A 20,596-nucleotide genomic window follows, 5' to 3' on the forward strand; every position below is an offset into this window, starting at 1 on the left:
ATCCTATGCCATCCCCTCTACACCTTTCATGGCTAGAGATATTTAAAACACGCATGTACAGTGCCAGTAAATTGCAACAGCGTGCAAATTATACTCGCTAGGTACTTGCATCTTTCAAGTGCCAAACTTATGCTGAAGCAATCATTTACCGTGGATGCCCTGAAATAGTTTCACCAGTTTTAAAGATTTTGCCAGTTTTAATGGAAAGCCCCATTTGAAACTGGGAGAACTTTTTACATACAACCACTTCACTCCACTGATTAATTTTATTTGTTCAGTTTTAGAATTCCCTATTACCTTGATAAGGTGCAACAACAAATTCTGTCACAGTCGTGATAGCCCACGCATATGGGGATAAAAACACTGCATTAACTACTATGTGAAATAGGGATGGTCTTGTGATTCAGGTGTACTAGGACCCAGTGTACTAGAACTGGGTTCAATTCCCAGCTCTGCTAGGCTTTCTCTGCAATCTTGGGCAATTCACTGAGTCTCTCTGCACATCTTGGTTCAGACCTTTGGTTGGTACCGTAACACAATTGATAAATCCCTGTGTTTGCTTGGGACTATAGCCTAGATCCACAAAAGTACTTAGGCTCCTACCTTCCATTGAAATCACATTGTACACGGAGCACATAATAATGGGGCCAAAAATACTGCCACGGCAAAATGTCATCAAGTCACAGTACAGTTGAAAAACTCTGAGACAATGGTGCCAGGATGACTGGTTCACAATGACAAATGACATGAACCCCATTGGCAGTATACGTTTGACTATGCCACATGCCAGTTCTTTATACAGAGTGTTAATTATCCTAATGCTAGAGGAAAAAAATCCTCTTTGTTTGACGGGCCAGTTTCCACGCAGACGAAAAGAAGACCTCTTTGCTTGTCTATGTTCAAACAATCACAGCGCAATTTCAGTCTGGTGAACCCCTTCCAGTTTCAACAGACTGGAGGCTGTCATCGTTAATCAAATTTACTCTAATATTAAAATATTCAGAAAGATGGGAAAAGATGTCACCAAATGATTGACCTTTTTTATTTTTATGTCTGCTATGCTGCCACTGGATGCTGTTTTTTGGCTGCTCATCACACTCATCTCAGCAAGCAGAGGCAGAGCAGACCTGCATGGTTTCAGAAAACAACCTACTCATAGACTTTAAGGCCAGAAGGGACCATCATGATCGTCAGCTGTTGTGCCAGGCAACAGGCTTCCCTTTGATATGTAAGAAAAGTTTCAGGCCTGCCTGTATATTCAGACTATTTAGTTATTTTAATTGGTTATCTTCATTATTAATCAAGTAACTGGGAGAACTTGCACCTCCAGATGCAGATTGACAGGTCAATATAAATAGTTCCACTGCACTAGTCTCTTATTAATTCCCCCCAGTCTTATAGCAGCTGGAGAAATGCTCTCTTGAAACCATAAAATCATGGCTCTCTGGGTCATCTAAGAGTGGTTACAGATGTGGTTAGCTGGAATTTTCAGTGGTTTATTTGTTTGTTCTAAAGCCTCAAATGCAAGTTAATAAAAAACATAAGCAACAGAAAGTGTTTAGCGATAAGAGCCCGCCACACAAAAAACTGATTATTATAAAACTAGCACTCCAAGGAGTTCCATAAGCTAATCTTCAATACCAAGGAAAAACAAATGTCTCTCTTAAAAGAGCAACTCCAGTTAGAGACTGTAAGCAATGGACCGTCACTATAGATGGGAGTACTATATACTGTAAACTTGGGCAGGTACCTGTAGACAATGTTCCCCTGCAGATTTGAGCAATATCTCTGCCTGGATCCTAGCAAGAATCTCTGCCTTTTTAGTCAGACTTAGAGTATTTCACTTTGATTCACAACGGATCACTCAAAAATAAGAGATCACTCACTCATCAGTGTGGTGAAGAAGACAATTCCCAGTGCGATAACATTTTCTGCATGATGCCCAGAAAGTACAAAAGAAAACCAACAACAAAATTTCCTCAAACAAAACCAGCGCTGTCCCAGGAAAGACTAATGTAACTCATTTTGATAAGACTGTGCTGTGGGTATCCATAATTCTCCTGGATGTGACATACATCAGGCCCATTTCACAAGCATATTTATAAACAAAAACATCTCATGAATCTGGAATCCTAAAACCAAGCAAATAAAGGTATGCCTCCAATTTAACATACAGTGTAGTAAGGACCCCTCTGTCATTCTGTGCCAGAATAAATTGTAATACCTGTTCAAAAGGAGAAAATCTACAGCATGTGATGCTTAAACATTCCTGAATTCTCAATGTTAAAGATGTTGACAAAACCTTATCACAAAACCATAAGGTGTTTGCGGCCATTGACTGCTTCAGGAGAAGATGGGGTCCTGCGGGAGGGGCCATCAGTTTCCAGGCTGATGAAGAAATTCAGCAATTAGCATTCAAGGCCACATTTTGAGCTCTGAGTTGAAATGCTGCCACTAGAAATGAAAGCGAGTCATTCACCTTCCCAGAAATATGCCTACCATGAAACTGGATATTACCTAACAGACAGTACAACTGAAAGAGCCTCAGCAGACACATTAATGAACTGGAGCATGCTGACTGTTTATGAGCAATTGCCACTACAGCCAGATTGTCGGAGTTGAACAAAACTCTGTTGTTTGCCAACTGCTGACCCCAAATGGTTATTACTATCAGCAGAGGGAAAAATTCCAAATACGTGATGTCTCTTCCTACCCTTGCCAAGAGCCATTTCAGTGACCACCGAGCTTCACACCAAGACCCCTTAAAATGCAAATGCTTTACTGAATGTCAAATCAGAATAAAGCTGTAGATCAAATGTAAAGGATGCATTGACCAGCAACAACCCCCTTTATAGTGCTTGAAAAGTATCTTCTGTATTTTCAGATCTGTATTAAACTATCCAAACTGATGTGGGTTTTTCTTCTCTGCTCCCACTGTGGCCTGAGCTAATCTCTTATGTAGCGTGCCCTGCCTACAAATTTAACCTTTCTCATAGTCAAAATTCAAATAACCATCAACTTTGTAGCTGTTAACTTTCAGCCCTGACTTCGGTTGCCAGGCATCCGTTTTAGAGCGGAATGCCCAATCGAAAAGGGACCCTGGTGGCTCAGTGCTGACTGGGCTGTTAAAAGTCTGGTTGGTGGTGCAGTGTGTCTAAGGCAGGATCCTTGCCTACCCTGGCTCCGCATGGCTCCTGGAAGCAGCCGGTATATGTCTGCACCTCCAGTGCCGGCTCCGCAGCTCCCATTGGCCGGGATTTGTGGCCAATGGGAGCTGCAGGCTGGTGCCTGTGGGCACAGGCAGTGTGCACCGCACAGAGCTGCTTGGCCATGGTTCCTGGCTAATGGGAGCTGTGGAACCGTCTGCTTCCGGGAGCAGTGCAGAGCCAGGTCAGGCAGGGAGCCTGCCTCAGCCCTGCTGCGCCGCCCAACTGGAGCCCGAACCCACGCCCCAACCCTGTGCCCCATGTCAGAACCTCCTCCCGCACCCTAACTTCCTCCCAGAGCCTGCACCCCGACCCACTGCCCCAGCCCTGAGCCCGCTCCCACACTCCAAACCCTGTGGTCCCAGACAAGAGCCCACTCCTGTACCCTGGAGCCCAGTGAAAGTGAGTGAGGGTGGGAGAGAGTGAGCAATGGAGGTAGGCGGGGTGGAGTGGGTCAGAGGTGGGGCCTTAGAGAAGGGGCGGGCTACGGTTGGGCCCTCAGGAAGGGGCAGGGCAGGAGGTGGGACAAGGGTGTTTGGTTTTGTGCAATTAAAAAGTTGGCAATTCTAGCCCTGACCAGCCTCTGCAACAGAACATTTCGAGCTTAGCAAAAGGTAAACTAGATTCCAACTCCTCAAAATCCAAATATATCAGCTTAATTTTGATGGCCTTTTTATGTTGTCAAATGGAAATACCAACTCTGTCTTGTTTGCCATTAACTGTGTCGGGGGGAGGGAGGAGTATGGAGCGCTCCCTGCCAGTACCTGGCCCAGGCCGGGGAAGCAAATGATCCAACCAGTGGACCAAATTTGGTGATGAATCCTGGTCACGTGCCACCTGAGGCATGTTGCGCATATGCTAAGAAGAAGAAGATTAATTTTGTCAGCCACTAATGAGCAAACATTTCCAGCTTGTGACACTTTCCTGGTTCAGGATTAGGGCTGGATGAACAGTTCAGGAAAGAATGTGATTGCACCTAAATGGACATCTTATAGTAGGCAGTTGCACTCTTGTGAGTTCAGTTTTGGTTAATATAGCTATGTGATATCATGGCATTTTCAATAGGACACAATTGTCATCTTATTGAACCACCAGTTCAGATGTTTTCTGTACCTTGCTACCCTATAACCAGGGCCGAGATTGGGTGAAAGTTTGCCAGATACTGTGGTTCATTTAGAATTATGCAAAACATTTATAGGAGTTTTGTCCTAACCTTGGAGCTGATCTTGAGAGGTATTGAACATTTGTGACTTCCGCTTTTACTTAGACTGGAGTTTTAGGTGCTCAGCACCATTGAGGATTAGGCCCGTTTCTTTGTTTCAGGCTATGTGATTTTGCACACCCTGAGTTATGCAAAGTTACCACTGAATCTCTCATGTGTTCATATTATTTGTTGTTTTTATTGCAGTAGCACATAAAGAGCTAAACAGAGATTAGAGCCCTGTTATCCTAGGCAAATAACACAGACCATCCTCACTCCAGAAAGCTCACAATCTAGAGTTTAAACAATATGCAACTGGTGAATAAGACAAATGGTGAGTGAGCTAAGAGGACAAAGTAACAGTAGAGACGAAATGCATTTGCAAGTTAGTAATTGCAGATGATTACCAGCATGCATAACCAATACTAGAAGGTGATGATTTGTAGGCACCATGGCAAAGGTAAGTTAATGCTTTGCATCTGAAACCATTAACCAGCTCTGGTTTGTTCAAAACTGAGTCTTTTTTTTAAAGGAACCTGGACAAAATATTGGGGTTTGTAACAGAACAGGGAGCCATTTTTGCTGGGTTTCCGTTTTCGTGTTGCACATCTATAGGTAAAAGCCAAACCTATACATGACGGAGGTTGCTCATGTTTCAGTTCCATACATACAAATGAACTTACCCTTTTCTTACTGTTACCACTTTAACTTACTCAGGAGAACACCTTGACAGATATTAGTAGGGTGGCTATCACCGTGGATGCGGGCTATGCAGTGGAACAATCTGTCTTTGTGTCTTTGCAAAACAGAATGGTCTGATTCCAGCAACCATTGGTAGAAGCCAGAAAACAGCTGGCCCGTACCGTTCTTTGGCATTGTGTGACAGTCTTACCAGAAACACAATCTTGGCTGCACTCTGTATCTTAGCAGAAGAAACCAAGGTCTATTAAAAAAAAAAAAGTCCCTAGTGTAAATATGCTCACTCTATAATATGCTAACACCCTGTTAACTAGAGAGATCTGATGATTATATTACTGAATAATGTTTCTCTCAAACAAAGCTCACTGTTGTAATGATTATTGTTTTGTCTTTGATATTTACAAGGCAAAGATTTGTAAACCTGTTAAAACTTCCAGAATAAATAAATAGATTAGTCCCTTTCTGGTTACTGGTAAATGGTAGATGATTCAATATGATGATTATCCAATGCATATTTTAGGGATAAAGTCCAAAATGTAAACTGTTGAGAATAAGAGTTCACTTCTTTGTCCAGAAAAATCTATTCTTTGATATTCTGGCTAATTATACTATGAAAGAAGGTTTACAAACAACAGATTTTGTTTGTATTATATGACATTCAAGACCCATTTCAAGCAGAGGAAGCCAGAAACCAGAACAATTCAGAAATTGAGCATTGTATCTTTAAAACAATGGTATATTCCAAATGTATAAATAAAAAAAAAATCTGTTCACAACAGGCCTACAATATATTTTTAACTCTTTATAGTGGTTGGATTTAGGGCTATACTCAATATTTGCTGTAGGTGGGAACTTCCATCACATAGGTAGTGTTGTTTGGATGAGATATTCATCAAGATTATTTTCTCCAATCTGTGATATATACATGGAAGTTAAAGATCTGAAGACACGCTCTGGAAAGCATAGGGTTAGCCCTAGTATTCCCTATTTCATTCAAGCAAGTTCTAATGTCCATAGTTACTGGTGGGTTTATAATAGCTACCCTTCCTAAAAAGGGTAGCTATTATCTAGCATCTAACTCAAAATGTTGTAATGCACCTTGAGATATCTTTGGCTAAAACCAGATTCTGTTCTATTCTCTTGCTTACCTGGATTGTTGTCCTGTGTCCTGTCTAATCTGGGGGCAGGTTTTCAGAAATGCTCAGCACCCAGCATTTTGAAAATCTGGCCTTTGAATTATGCTTTCTCTTCAAGGAGGGAACCATTTCTTAATCTATCTTTGTACAGTGCTGTGTACATTTATGGATAGATATTTTGTTCATTATTAATATTCTACATAAACGTCCTTGGTGTGCTTCTTTTAAAATTGATTGGCTGATTATTTTTTATTTTGTTTTTAAAAAGTATGCCTTGGTCATCACTAAAAACAGGATTATTATTTGCTGAGTTAAAAGTAGATATGAAAGCATTCAGACTTTGTTCTGCTCATGCTTTTTGCACTTTCACTGTTCAGCTGAGAAACACCAAACACAGACATCTTGGAATGACTGTACCTGACCACTTATCAGATGACATGTCCCTCCTCCTTGAAACTTTGGTAGCCGGATCAAACACTAAAGGCATAAAACCTAGCAACTCTAGGGGGAAATGTCACATTTTTTTATCAGAGCTAGACAAGACCATTTTTGGTTTGTAGTATTAGTAGAGAAAGTGCAGGAAGAGAGAGTCTAGAAGTGGATGTGAACATGTCTTCCTTATTGAGCATCAATGATTGATAGAGCAACAGAAGAAAACATACCAGGAGTCTGATTCACCTTTGCTGATGCAGAGAAATGTACACTGCCTTATATCAGCCAGGCTTTCTGGCCCATATGGGATTCGTTGCCATCAGAGAGGGCAGGCACAATTCCTTCCGCTGCTCTCCATCAAGGTTACTGCCAGGGAAGCAACTTTAAATTCCGCTGGCAGCTCTTTAGTGTCCTTTCAGGTGCAGGCTGCTGTGGAAATGTGCTGAATCAGCACAGCACTGCACACCCACTCTGAGCCTAACACCTATTTTCTAGACAATGCCCCTGTCTTTTAGGTCTGGTCAGCCTGCGGACCCCTGATGGGATAGAGGCTACAGCTGCTTTCTGCAGACTGAACCTCCACCACTGGTAGACTTTCTTATTGGTGGAGGTTTCTGTCTCGGTCTATAGAGAGAGAGACAAAAAGGAACTCTTTGTTGGAGCTGCTAGAAAAAATTCAGGCAAAATATTTTTTCATCAGAATTTGCTGATTCATTGAAATAAAAAAGTTTCATGGAGATGGTTCGATTTCAATTATGTTCCAACAGAATATGGGCAGAGGGGAGACAGGACTCCAACTGCCAGGTTCTGTCAGAAACCTGCCTGGTTTAATGGCTAGCTTGCCCACCCAGCTCCTTGGCGGTCCACCTGCCAGAAAGCATTGGGGTCAGATACCTCAGGGCTTCCAGGGTTCCTGGCTCTTGGGCAGCCCATCAGACAGGCTGCCCTGGAGCTGGGGCTACATTCCTTTTTGCAGAGAATTTCAAAATGTTTGGTTTTAGCTTCCATTTGGAATGATACCAAATTTAGAAATGTCAAAATTCTCCACTAAATGGAAATCCCTTTCTCCCCACTGCTGTAGTAGCTGTCTTGAATCTGTTGTTTGAATACAGACGGGTGGGAATAGTGCTCTCTAACATGTTTTCCATCACATGTTTGTGATGATTTTTAATAATAAAATAGAACCGTCCATCTGAGGTTCTAATAACAAATATAGAACACAGATCTCCTGACTGCCTATCCTGAGATATCTCATATACTTATCACAGAGACTCAGTCTGCTGAGACAGCTTCCCTTTTGTTATCCTCTCCTGCAGTCCCATTTAAATCTTCCTGAACTCCTAGACTGACGCACCTGAATGTTTCGGTTCGTGAAAGAGAATGAACCAGAATGTGGGCTGATGAAACTCTGCAGTGATAGATTGCACGCACTCTATCCTCCACTCTAAGATGCTCAGTTATTAATGTGTGAGCATGCACAGCGGTGGATTTTTCATGGGGCTGTTTTTCTGTTTACTAATTGTCACTAATTGATTTTTACATGTGTATTTATTGGGTCAGATTCTCAGCTAGTATAAATCGGCACAGCTCTATCAGTGATGCTGATTTACACCAACTATGAATCTGTCCCATTTGGCCTGATCCAAAGCCGATGGAAATCAAAGGAATCTTTCCTTTGATTTTGACAGGCTTTGGTGCATGAATTCTTAACAAAATTGTCATGCCTGCCTCTTTCAGCCTATGGGCTATTCATGAATTATTTGTTTTGGCTATTTGTTGTTCTTGGTGTTTCTTCACACAATGACTAGAAGTTTATCCAGTAGAAAAATGATGTTAAGAGAACATTAAAGATGCACAGTTAGGTTGTGTCTACATTATCCCTTTTTCCATACAAGATTCCTGCTGTTAACTCCACTTCAGCCCTTCAGCGATGGCTTTAATACAGACAAGGACCTGGCATCTACCATTGTTTTTACCATCATATTGTCTAACTCCTGCTCAGAACAAGTCTAGATGACAAAATGCTAAAAATACTTAGGGCTAGCAATTCTACTGTTGCTATCAGCAGTGGAACTGCACTGTGGGTAGTAATGATGGAATATTCTAAGGGGAAAAAAGGCTAGTGTAGACAAAGCCTTAGTATGCAGACATCAGGAAGTGCCAAAGGAGAGGTTTTTTGATGTAGGCACTGTAATGGGATTCAGGAAATATCACTTCAATTCCTAGCTCTTCCCCAGATTTCCTGTGTGACTTTGGACAAGTCACGTAGTCTCTCTGTCTCAGCTCTCCAGGTGTAAATCCAGCATGATAATAGTTCTCCACTCCACAGAGATGTCCAGATGATACATTCATTAATGTTTGTGAGGTGTTCAGATGCTGCAGTGAGAGGGATTTGCAAAAGTGCCTACGTGACTTAAAGAGCAACAGTCTCATCTTCATCACTTAGGTGCTTTTGAAAATCGCACCCAGTGAAAGTTTCTGCAGACGGGCTTAGGATGAAAACTAATATGCATCCTTAACTATCACACTTCTGCTATAAAGCAGTAACTAGATACAAGTATTACATTAAAAAACCACAACATTACCTAAACGCTTGTGTAAACAAAACTACACCCATACAAATGATCATATGAATGCAAACAAAAAAGCACAGAAACATGGATAGATCCATCCACTAAATGTTCATTAACACTATTGTGCATTATTCACTCAAGTCTAATTGTTGTTTTCATAGTGTCCCTTTAAAGTAGATTTTAAATAAAAAGGAACTTTGTTTTTTTAATTTTTACATTTGATAAATTGGCACAAAACTATGGATGTCAGCAGCAACTTGCTTTACCTTTTACTTGTTTTCCAGTTGGTTTTTTCTGATATCAGTACATTTAAAATCATTACACATCACTTATCTCAGAATAGGTTTAGTCCTGTAATTTTATGAACCTCACTCCTCTGCTATCAAGAAATTATTACACTAATGTTCTAAGGACTGATACGCATAATATATGAAATATGAATATAAGCAACCTGTGGTATCAAAATAAACATCAAACAGCTTCACAGTTTCAAAGAGCTAAGCACTGGTTTACAGGTATTTAGACGTGAGCAAGACTATGTTTCTCAACTTGTGAATTCCTTATTCAGTAGTAACTGTGGTACTGCACTGTAAAATAGCACAGGGAGTCTCAGCCGCAGTATAATAAAGACCCCTACTGGCAGTGGATAGTGAACATTCCAGGCCAGGCTCTGTGCTGTGCCTTCCGCAGCCCTAACCACTCCCCCAGCATGCTCCTAAAACAGGGGCTGCGTAGAGGGGGTGCTGTAGTGCTAGCCATGCTGGCTTCATGCTGCCCCTGCTTTAGGAGTATTCCCCCAGGGGCAGTTAATCTATTTGTGTGGCCCCTTTAGGGTGGCCGATTTGCAGAGTCTGCAATTGGGCCTTTCACTGAAGGGAATGCAAAAAAGTTATTGCCTCAGATCATCACAAAGGGTCAGAGACTTTTCATCAAAAAGCTATGAGGGAAAAAAAAAAGCAAAATAACCTCTATGTAACCCTCAGAGAAAGGACAGAGACAGCAAAGACAGCATCCCGCTATGTAACAACCTGTCACCAGATCAGGAATGGACACTAGTGACAAGTGGACACGGGGGATAAAACCCAAAACACAGTGTGATGCCCCATCCTGGGCAGATCACACCTACTTCTGACAGATACTTGAGGGGTCTGTTTCTTTTACACTTTGACATCATTGCCTAGCTCATTATGTCAATAAAATATCATTGAGCTGAACTGCGTCCTGCAGAACAAAACATGCCGTGTGGTTGAATCCATCACTCCACCTTACAAATGCTGCTACTATATTTCAGGAACATCACAATCCACAACAAAATAACCCATTTCTTCTTCAGGGGAAATAAGGTTGTTTTGACAAAACAAAACTTTTTGCATGCACATTAAGTATAGCTTTTCCCTAGGAATCACTTTGTTTACAATTTTTTTGTCATTCTGTTAAAATGGAAACTATGAATGCATGAGTGCCTAAGAAACTGAGGAAACTTGCTTTTGGAAATGTATATTTTAATGTCTTTTTATCATGTTGTTTTTCCTCCCTATTTTCACTGTCCATTGTGGATGAATTGCAGTGCAATGCATCATTTCTTTAAGAGTTTACCCATAAAAAGGAGGAGGAGGGTGGAAGCAAATGGTATATACTAAAAGAAAAATAGCTTTCCTAAAACCTTAACAGCTACCGCTTGTGTGCAGCCCTCAGTTTGCTCCGCAGATTAACTTTAACCTTCAGTAGAGCATCCCGAAAGACCAGAACGGATTTTTGGTTGTTAAACAAATGAAGGATTTGACACGTTTCCACCATTGTTTCTGAACACAAAATGAAATGGTTTCAAAATGAAAGCCACACATCCTTTCACTTGTCTAAAATGCTAGGGACAGTTGTTATAACTCAGAAGCTAACTGTGTGCTGAGTTGTCACTCCCTTGACTTTCCTGCTTGTTTTACTTTCCCCGTTTTAACATTTTACTTACTTTTCCTGTTATTCTTTGCATTCTTTTTCTCTAGTATCTATCTGTGCTCATGAAGATTAAGTGACTTGCAGCAGTGGACATGTGTCTTTTGGGAGGTTTTCTCTGTGTGCGTTCACAGGCCAGATGCATTTAGACAACTGCAACAAAAGCTCTCCTGTGCCAAAGACATTGCTGCTGTGACCTGGAGGAAGAACCATCTGTAGGGGTGACAATTCAATTCCCGAACCTGCTCAGCTCTGACCTTGCGTAAGTGCAGCTCCTCAAACATGTCACATTATGGTGTGGGTTGTTTTGTGTTATGGATATTTCGTGCTCCGAAAATAATTTTAGGTGGACTCTCCCAGGATTCGAACAAGAAGTGAAATGTGAGGGCTTTGAGATAAGCAAAGAGTGACTGAGATGCAGTGGCTTAACAAAGCTGCTATTGGCTCAGACAGAGGGCGAATTCCTCCTGCTCACCTGGAAGCATTTGCCATAAGGATCACTGTCTGGGTTTCAGCTGAAGTCAGGGCCAGTGCAAATACGCAGTAAATATACTCCTAAATATATAAATGAGTCCTCACCAGTGGTCAACACTTAAATCTAATTATGACAGCTTAAATGTTGGCCTCATTTACTAATTCACTACTCATCAAAGCTCACAAGGAAGGAGAAGGATGACTCTTTGTTAAGATTTGCACAAACACACTGTGCGTGGCATCTCATTTTGGCATTACTAATGGTTGGAACTTGGATTGTGGGCAGAGGTTGGAAGAGAACTATCATTTATTTCCAGTCTGAACTCTGGTCCTTTCAGGGATTTAGATTTGGTTTTAAGGTTTGGATTCTAAATAAATGACAAAACCCACTTGTTTTTGTCTCTGGATTTTTCTAATAATTTCTTCTTTTCTTATTGGCCAGATCCACAGCAATCTGGGTATTTTACTTTTGGATGGACAGTGATATCTGTTTATTTGTATGGACACCTACCTAATTTGCTCGGACAATCATAATTGCATCAACAATTGCACGCACACATTTTTTTCAAATTAGGCCATGAATGAAATGTGGGTTCCAAAAGAATGTTCCAAATAACATGATATTCATGTCATTTTATTTTCATTATTCAGACTCGTGCCTTTCTCTACCTATAGAGCCAGTTGAACTATTCATTACAAATAAATGATCTGACAAATTTAGCTTTTTTCAGTTTACAACTTGTTTCCAAACTGATTCTGATTTCTATTAATGTATTTGTTATTTGCAAATGTCCATCAATTTGCTGGAACAATTTTCAACCTCTGGTTTGTTTGCACACTACTTGCTTTGACTATTCATGGTCACCTAAGTCACATAGCATTATTTTCCTTTTCTAACTGGTGACAGACATTTTAAACAGGAAAATGGTGAATGATGAAAAACACATTTTTGAATATTGAATAGTGTTGTTCATGCACAAATATATACTTCCCACTCAAATACAGGTATTCATACGAATTCCTCAAACACTGTAAAATAGTCCATTGGCACAAGTATTTGTGACTAGCAAATGAAAAAGTGCTAGAACATGGTTGTCAAGGTTTCCTCCCCCACTCTGCACTTTAGGGTACAGATGTGGGGACCTGCTTGGACCCTTCTAAGCTTAATTTACTAGCTTAGACCTGGTAACACTGCCACCAGCCAGAAGTCAGTGTCTGGCACACTCCCTGTCCCCCCAAAACCTTCCCTGGGGAACACAGATCCAAACCCCTTAGATCTTAACAGAAGGAGAAATTAACCATTCCCCCCTCCTTTTCCCCCAGACTTTCCCCTCCCTGGGTTGCCTTCAGAGGCTTCACACAGATCCAAACTCCTTGGATCTTAAAACAAAGAGGAATTAACCATCCCCCCTCCTTTTTTCCCCCACCAACTCCTGGTGAGTCCAGACCCAATTCCCTGGATTTTAAAACAAAGAAAAATCAATCAGGTTCTGAAAAAGAAAGCTTTTAATTAAAGAAAAAGAAAAGGTAAAAATTATCTCTGTAAAATCAGGATGGAAAATGCTTTACAGGGTACTTAAATTTATATAGCCAGAGAAACCCCCTCTAGCCTCAGGTTCAAAGTTACAGCAAACAGAGGTAAAAATCCTTCCAGCAAAAGAAACATTTACAGGTTGAGAAAACAAACATAAGACTAACACACCTGCCTGGCTAGGTACTTACAAATTTGAAACATGAGACTGATTTAGAAAGATTTGGAGAGCCTGGATTGACGTCTGGTCCCTCTCAGTCCCGAGAACGAACAACCCCCAAACAAAGAACACAAAACAAAGACTTCCCTCCACCAAGATTTGAAAGTATCTTGTCCCCTTATTGGTCCTTTGGGTCAGGTGTCAGCCAAGTTTACTGAGCTTCTTAACCCTTTACAGGTAAAAGAGACATTAACCCTTAACTATCTGTTTATGACAATGGTATAATGAAATATGGTCATAATTCAACTGTTTTACATAGGTACTTTTTATTATTCTGCCAGCTTTTCGTTCCACTCAATGAATGGGTTAGTTGGGCAAGACTACTCTAGTGTCTAACCAGGCTCTGGCAGACGTAATTTGCCATGATGTAGGATTTCCGCTTCCATGCAGCTCCTGGAAGGTGGAGCCAATATAAGGCAGGCAAAGAATGACTTACAGCTCAGACAAGCTTCTCTTGGCTCAGTTGAACTTTGACCCTTGATCACACCAGTGTGGGTTGAGTCTCTGCTATGATAATGAGTAGAACATGGAGACAGTATAATGGGGTGGGAAGAATCCAATAACAAGTTATGGCCACATTAGTTGTTACCCAGCAGCTTGCAGACATAAGAAGAGATGTATCCACTAAGCCACTCAGACTCTTCCCTTTTGATATTTTTTTAGCTATATGCCTGCAACTACACTTACACGTCTGGACACCATGAAAAGGCAAGCGTAAAATTACTCCTACATTTAAGAAATTATTTTTGTAACAGGTCTGATCTTTGTTACCTTTAAACTAATTAGAGCTCCAAGGAAATTTGAAGAGTAATAAAAATAGATGGAGCTCTGCATGCTGACAGAAGACTACTTTTACAACAGAAAAAAATATGACAAGGACAGCAGATAGATGCGGAGGGGGAAAACAGCTATTATTTATACTTGAATGCTCAGCAAAATCACGAGAAAATGAGTGTTTTAGACTTCTCCTCTACAGTATTTGCAGTATAATCATTAAAACAACCACGCTGCAAAAGAAAATATTAATGAGCTCCATGGATGATGATATTTATATAGATGCATTAGTAATGCTAAGCTCAAGCTTGCAAACTCTGGCATGTGCACAGGGCTCCATGGATAGGCCTGGGAAATAGGGGATCTGTTCTTGGCTTCTGCAGCTTACTGCGTGCTGGAGGGTGGTCAGACAGTCTGACACAGCCCTGACTGGTTAGATAGGCGCAACCTGCATTTGCTGGGCAGCAAAGCTCATCTTTCCTCTCAGGCAGGTGTATGCCAGGGGATTTGAGATGGCTAGTTGTGGGAGATTATTATTTATGGTGGGTTGTTAACTGCTAAATGGGCCATTTGGGATACTAAATGGGCTCTATTGTCAGGCATCTTTGGGTGGTACCGCCTTTTGATTTGTATGTTTAATATTTATACACGTGCCTGGAACTTGGTTAGGTGCTTTTAATAAATCTAAGTAAATATAAATAAATAGCGATGACATTCTTATTATTATTTAAGCTTCATCCCATCACTTTAAATGATTGCTTCTTCTCCAGCTCGCTTCCATAAAAAGGAAAGCTCAATGCGCCAGAGGAGGGCTGTGCTTGTCTAAAGACCTGTATCTTTCTCGGGCTCTCCCCTCTTCATTGTTTATATCACTAGGCAGTCTGAGCCCAGCTTGGTTTGGAGACAGCTGTTGATGACAGCAAAAGAGGGTGGGGGCTGCTCTCATGCTATACTGGCTCCCCGTTCCGTCCTCTGAATGCTAACAAGCTGCTTGCTACAGCTCTTCCTGTATTAACATCCAACTAACTTGCCTTCATTAGGAAATGATCTTTTACCACGTGTGTACCACATCCCACTGCACACTCCACTGTAAAGTGGGAATAGGCTGGCAGAACCGCAGAAATGTTTTCTTGATCCCTGTCTCCTAGAGGTCATTTTTTTCCCCATGAAGCATTTCAATGAAGATATTTTCATTTGCATCAAACCCTCTGTTTTGACTTTTCACCAAAAATTGAACCCCTCTCCCTCCCCCCAACTTTGGGATTCAGTTGTTCAGCAAATACCTGCAACTAGATGAAAATGGACATTTTTTCCAGGCATTTTTTTTAATTTAGTGGAAAAGCCATTTTCTGTCTCCCACCCCTCCCGCCCGCAAAAGAAAAGTTTTGATGGGAAATTTTCAATCATCTATATTGTCTAAAATGGCCTTGAGTCCATGTTAAAGCTTTGAAAACAATATTTAAATAGGGGTTAAACAAGGCATTTACTAACCAGACAAGGTTAGTGCAATTTTTAAAGCCCTGATGCAAGTAGTCCCATGGATCACTTAAGTGCCTGTTCCTCCTCTCATTGAAATCCATGACAAACCTTCCATTGACTTCCATGGGGTAGAATCATGCCTCAAATCTGGAGCACAGCAGCCATAACAGATGCAAACTCTCATTCACCTCTCCCCACATAAACAGCCCTGCTTTCTAGCCCCCCTGCTAGTAAACCATGCGGCATTTCTTTGAGAGTGGTGCTCCACACGACAGAGTTTTTATTTTGATATACATCTAACATCACGCTTATCCAAACAGATATAAGTCTCATGAACCACAGATGCTGGATTGCCACGTAGTGTAGTCTGCGCTGTAAATTATGAATAAGAATTCCCAGTTATTACTTTAAGGGTAGAAAGGTTCTTGTCCCAAGATCAGGCCCCACGGGTGCAACACTCACACTATAGGAACTCTTTTATATTTACACATAAGTAATGTATTGATACATTTAGCAAAGTCATGCACACCCTAACTCAGTAAGGTAGATAGAGATGATACAGAAAGTACCTCTGGACATCCATACTCACACCAGCCCTGGCAGAACAACCTGAAATGTTAGCCATTATCTTCCTCATCACCATCACCTTCCTCATTACTTCATGATTCTGTGGTTGACTGATGTCATTATGGACACAATTCCCCCCTACACTCTACCTCCAGTTCCCCAAAGTGTATGGGTTATCTAAGTTTATCTAGTTTGTAGGCATCAAGCCTCATGCTATCTGCTGAAGCCAGTGTCTTACAGGATGCAAGCCTGTATGTTCCATGCATAACTGCTGAATATAATAAAGCAGAATATCATGCAAAGCAGTGAATATAATAGTGGTAAGTCCACGGGGCTACAGTAGGCTATACAGCAGTTGGAAGGAATCATATAGGCTTCTTCTAGAATTGTGGATGATACCTTTCTACAGCAGCTAGCTAGACAGGGATAAGCATGTTCATCTCTGTATACATGCAAGGAAGAGAGCAAGAATGATTATTCTTTGAAGGCCATTCCTTTCGCCTTCTATGAAAGCCTTCCCTCCCCACGCACAACCCTGGTATGTTTCAGAACAGCAGTTTCTTTTATTCCAGTTGATTATCTCCTGGCTGAATCTCAGAAGAACCCTAGCAAACCACAGGCTTCACAGAGGATGCGAATTGCAATGGAATCTACAACAGCAGCAACAACAACAACAACAAAGTTCAACCAAACCTTTTAATGTGAGAGCTGTTTACATGTAAATATTTGTTAGGAAAGAGCCCCTGTAGTCCTCTGCTGATGTGCCTGAATTCAACCCTTCCTCTGGGTTTACTTTTTAATTCTGCAGCCAGAGTATTAGCAATATTAAACCGAAAATGTCACAGAATGTCAAGTCTGAAAATGTCACAGAGAAAAGGAAGGGGGAAAAAAAGAAAAGATGGTGACCCTGTACTATCAGCAGATGAAATAAATATGCCTCACTGGTACAGTACAGTGGTTTCTTGGTGGGTATAATTTTATACATTTTGCATCCTATTAATTTTCATGGCATCGATGGAGAAATATTAGAACAGTGAGAGTGCTGAAGACAAATTAACTCATCAATTACATGTATGGGACAGTTGAGACTGAGTTTATTTCACCATTTCCAATTGCAATAAAACTGTAATTACTTACTCGTGGAATCTTCATGGAAATCTGCATTCATTACCACTTAATTTGAAGTCAGTGACTGTTGTATACTTAACTTTTCTAATATTTGATGCTTAGAACTAGGAGCTGCTTAGAATAAAGCAGCTGTCCCTGCCAGGTCCCACAGCAACATTTTTTCTTTGCTTCTCCAAACCAATTTTTGCCCAGGACACCATCCAGATTGGTTTGGATTTAAACAGCACAAAAAAGAAAGAAAAAGGAATCATTTGTTCAAGGTCATTAATATCCTTCTCTCTGTGTGTCTGCGAGCGTGTGTCTGTCTTTCCCTCTCTCAGTCATAAACTCATGCCAAGGCTGCCATCCCTACACCGAATAATACCTTACGCTGAGAGTACTCGTATTGAGTGGGCTGGCGGGCTCTCAAAGGAAGGTACTATTCAATGTGACTTAGGGTGGCAAAATCTAGTCCAAAGTGCTCGCTATATCACTCTGCTTCTAACAAGCCTTTTTCATTAAAATGAAATACAAAATCTTTTAAACAAATTAAGTTAACACAGTTCTCCTGTGCCAAGTATTCTTATTTTTCAGACTGATTTCCAACGGAAGGTATTTGGTTTGGTTTTTTGGTGGGGGGATGCAGAGGGAGGAACCTATTTGTCTTCATTGCACAAGAGCTCCTGAGTGGATTGGTCAGTCATAAGGGGCATCTTGGAAAGTGTAGATCCTAATGGGCAACAAAATCCCACACCAGCCAGTATTTTATTTTTGGATCTAGAGCGTGTATTTGTAAAAAGTCTCCCTTTCTGCCATCTCATAGGGCGGAGATGTAAGTGCATGGTGGGGGGGAGGAGAAAGGAAATAAGAGGTCAGAATATTATTAATATCCATGTAGGTTCTAATCCTGCAATTGAGAGCAAGCGACCAGACCATTGTGTCCTTACAGAGCCTCCTGGAAATTAATGAAACTCTGTGGAGAGACAGCAGTCTGCCAAGCACTATAAGTAGTAGGATCAAGCCCTAGACTGTAAGCTCTTTGGGGGAGAGAATGTTCCTGATCTGTTTTGTGGTACAGACCTCTGTGAGTTTTACATCACTCTTGTAAATTACATTGTTGATAGAGGTGGTTGAAGTTTTTCAAATGAAAAGGTTTTTGCTGAAAAATGTCTTTTTTTTCCCAAAACCAGAATGATTTATTTTAAAATATTCACTGACATGTTTACTTTTTTGCAAAGTGTGCCCTTTTGATTTAAAAAAAATCACCAGAAACATTAAAAATGTTATCAGAAGGAGAATTAGGGGATGACATGATTATAGTCTATGAGTATCTGCATTGGAAAAAAATATTTAATAATGGTCTCTTCAGACTAGCAGAGAAAGGTATAACATGATCCAATGGCTGGAAGTTGAATCTAGACAAATTCAGACTGAAAATAAGGCATATTTAACAGTGAAAGTAATTAATCATTGGAACAATTTACTGAGGGTCACGGTGGATTCTCCATCACTGACAATTTTTAAATCAAGACTGGATGTTTTTCTAAGAGATGTGCTCTACAAATTATTTTTGAGAAGTTCTATGGCCTGGGTTACACAGGAAGCCAGATTAGATTATCACATTGATCCCTTCTGGCCTGGGAATCTATGAAAAATACTTATAAAAAGGTTACATTTAAAAATGGATTTTCAATAAAGAAAAATGTTTAGTAAAATTTTATATTTTGGGGTGAAAAAATAATCCAAAAACAAATTACAAAATTATTCAGAAAAATGGCTCCGCTTCCAATCGTTGGAAAGGAAAACAACTTAAAAAATGTTTATTATTCAGCCAGCCCTAGTTCTTAACAATAGTAAACAGGAAAGCAAAGTACGTAACCAAAAACTTTGCTGAGGATAAAAAGACAAACAGGAAAGAGGGTGGTTGGTTGGTTGATAACTGTAGATCTATCACTAATAATGTGAGACACACAGAGAATTGTTCCTTTTAAGCTCTATGTTTTAAGCCTATGACTGGTTAAAGGCTATTAGTTCTTGGCTCTTGACCACACGAACCCCCTGGTATAAATTTGGTTATATTCTTAAACACTACGTTTTAGACATGTTTGGTGATTTCTGAAGCCTATCTCACCTCACAGTCTTCTTAGACATGAGCCAAACCGCTTCTCTGGATTCCTGGCAGTACCCATCCTGTCCGCCCATAAATAAGCGGCCAAGTTAAGCTTCACATTACCAATCAGACCATTGGTTAGGTTTCTTAATATCACTCTCATTTTAAAAAATGACTGCCTAGTGCTGTATGAAATGTGGTCTTGTGGTGGGAAAATACCTGTGCATGACTAGAGAAGGAAGTATTAAAGCTAGGATTGCCATTGTGACGTTTCAGCCTTCTCCTTTAAACTTGTGGACTAGAAAGCTATCTGTGCAGGATGGATCAGGAAAGTTGTGGAGCAGCTACAGGGCTTAACAGGGAAAACCTTGGCTCCTCAGCTACCTGACCGTGTGAAGCAGAGAGTCAGGGGAAATTAAACTATGCCTGAAGCAACCCTAGGGAAGGAACTGCCTTTGATTAGTCTAACAGCAACTCTAATTATGTAGTCCTTGATTTTGCTGTAAATTGATGTGGGTGGGTGGGCACTTATAACATTCGTTGTCATTTCTGATAACTTACAAGAGATCTTCATCTTTTAATAGTCTATCCAGTAGAGGAGAGAAGGGACTGTGACCTTCATTTTCAGAGCTGACTTTTGCTTTTGAGTATGTCTGGTTTTGGGTGTCAAGTCTGAGGCACCAAAAGGGAGCCTGATTTTCAGAGGGTGGTTGCCCAACACTTGCTGAAAATTAGGCCCCTCTCATGAGTTTCAAGTTAGGCATCCAAAACCTGAGACCCTCCCACACCCATCCAAGATTTAAGTTTGTTAGTTCTCAGTGCTGTGCAGTGATACTACTCTTCTCTGGTTGGTATTTTGCAGAAATGCCTTATAGATCTCTAGGAGCCACCAGCATCAAAGGAAGTAATATAAAAACAAATTTATTCCTGTCTAAAAGTACTTTGGTTGACGATATAATTAACTTCTTTTCTGTTGATTACCCCTTCTTTTGGTTGAAGCTGGAACCTCAGCTGGACAATGTCCTAAAGACGTAGGCAGTGAGTACAGGCTGGGAAGAGGAGATTTCACTAAGTTATAAAGTATAGAAAAAAATACTGCATTGATAAGTTTAGGTTGGTAGCTTTTGATGAAGTTAA

At 40.7% G+C, this 20,596-nt stretch overlaps 1 long non-coding RNA gene across 1 annotated transcript in view; it reads left to right on the forward strand.

The window, feature by feature from the left end:
• LOC123373288 overlaps nt 1–17,270 on the forward strand; it is a 30,107-nt gene extending 12,837 nt beyond the window's left edge. The window contains exons 2-3 of the long non-coding RNA XR_006580643.1: nt 11,248–11,459; nt 16,815–17,270. This is a non-coding gene — a long non-coding RNA (uncharacterized LOC123373288). The remainder of the gene's footprint in view (nt 1–11,247; nt 11,460–16,814) is intronic.
• The last annotated feature ends 3,326 nt before the right edge of the window (nt 17,271–20,596 follow it).

The sequence above is a fragment of the Mauremys mutica genome, chromosome 6, assembly GCF_020497125.1.
Source record: "Mauremys mutica isolate MM-2020 ecotype Southern chromosome 6, ASM2049712v1, whole genome shotgun sequence".
NCBI classification, from domain to species: domain Eukaryota; kingdom Metazoa; phylum Chordata; order Testudines; family Geoemydidae; genus Mauremys; species Mauremys mutica.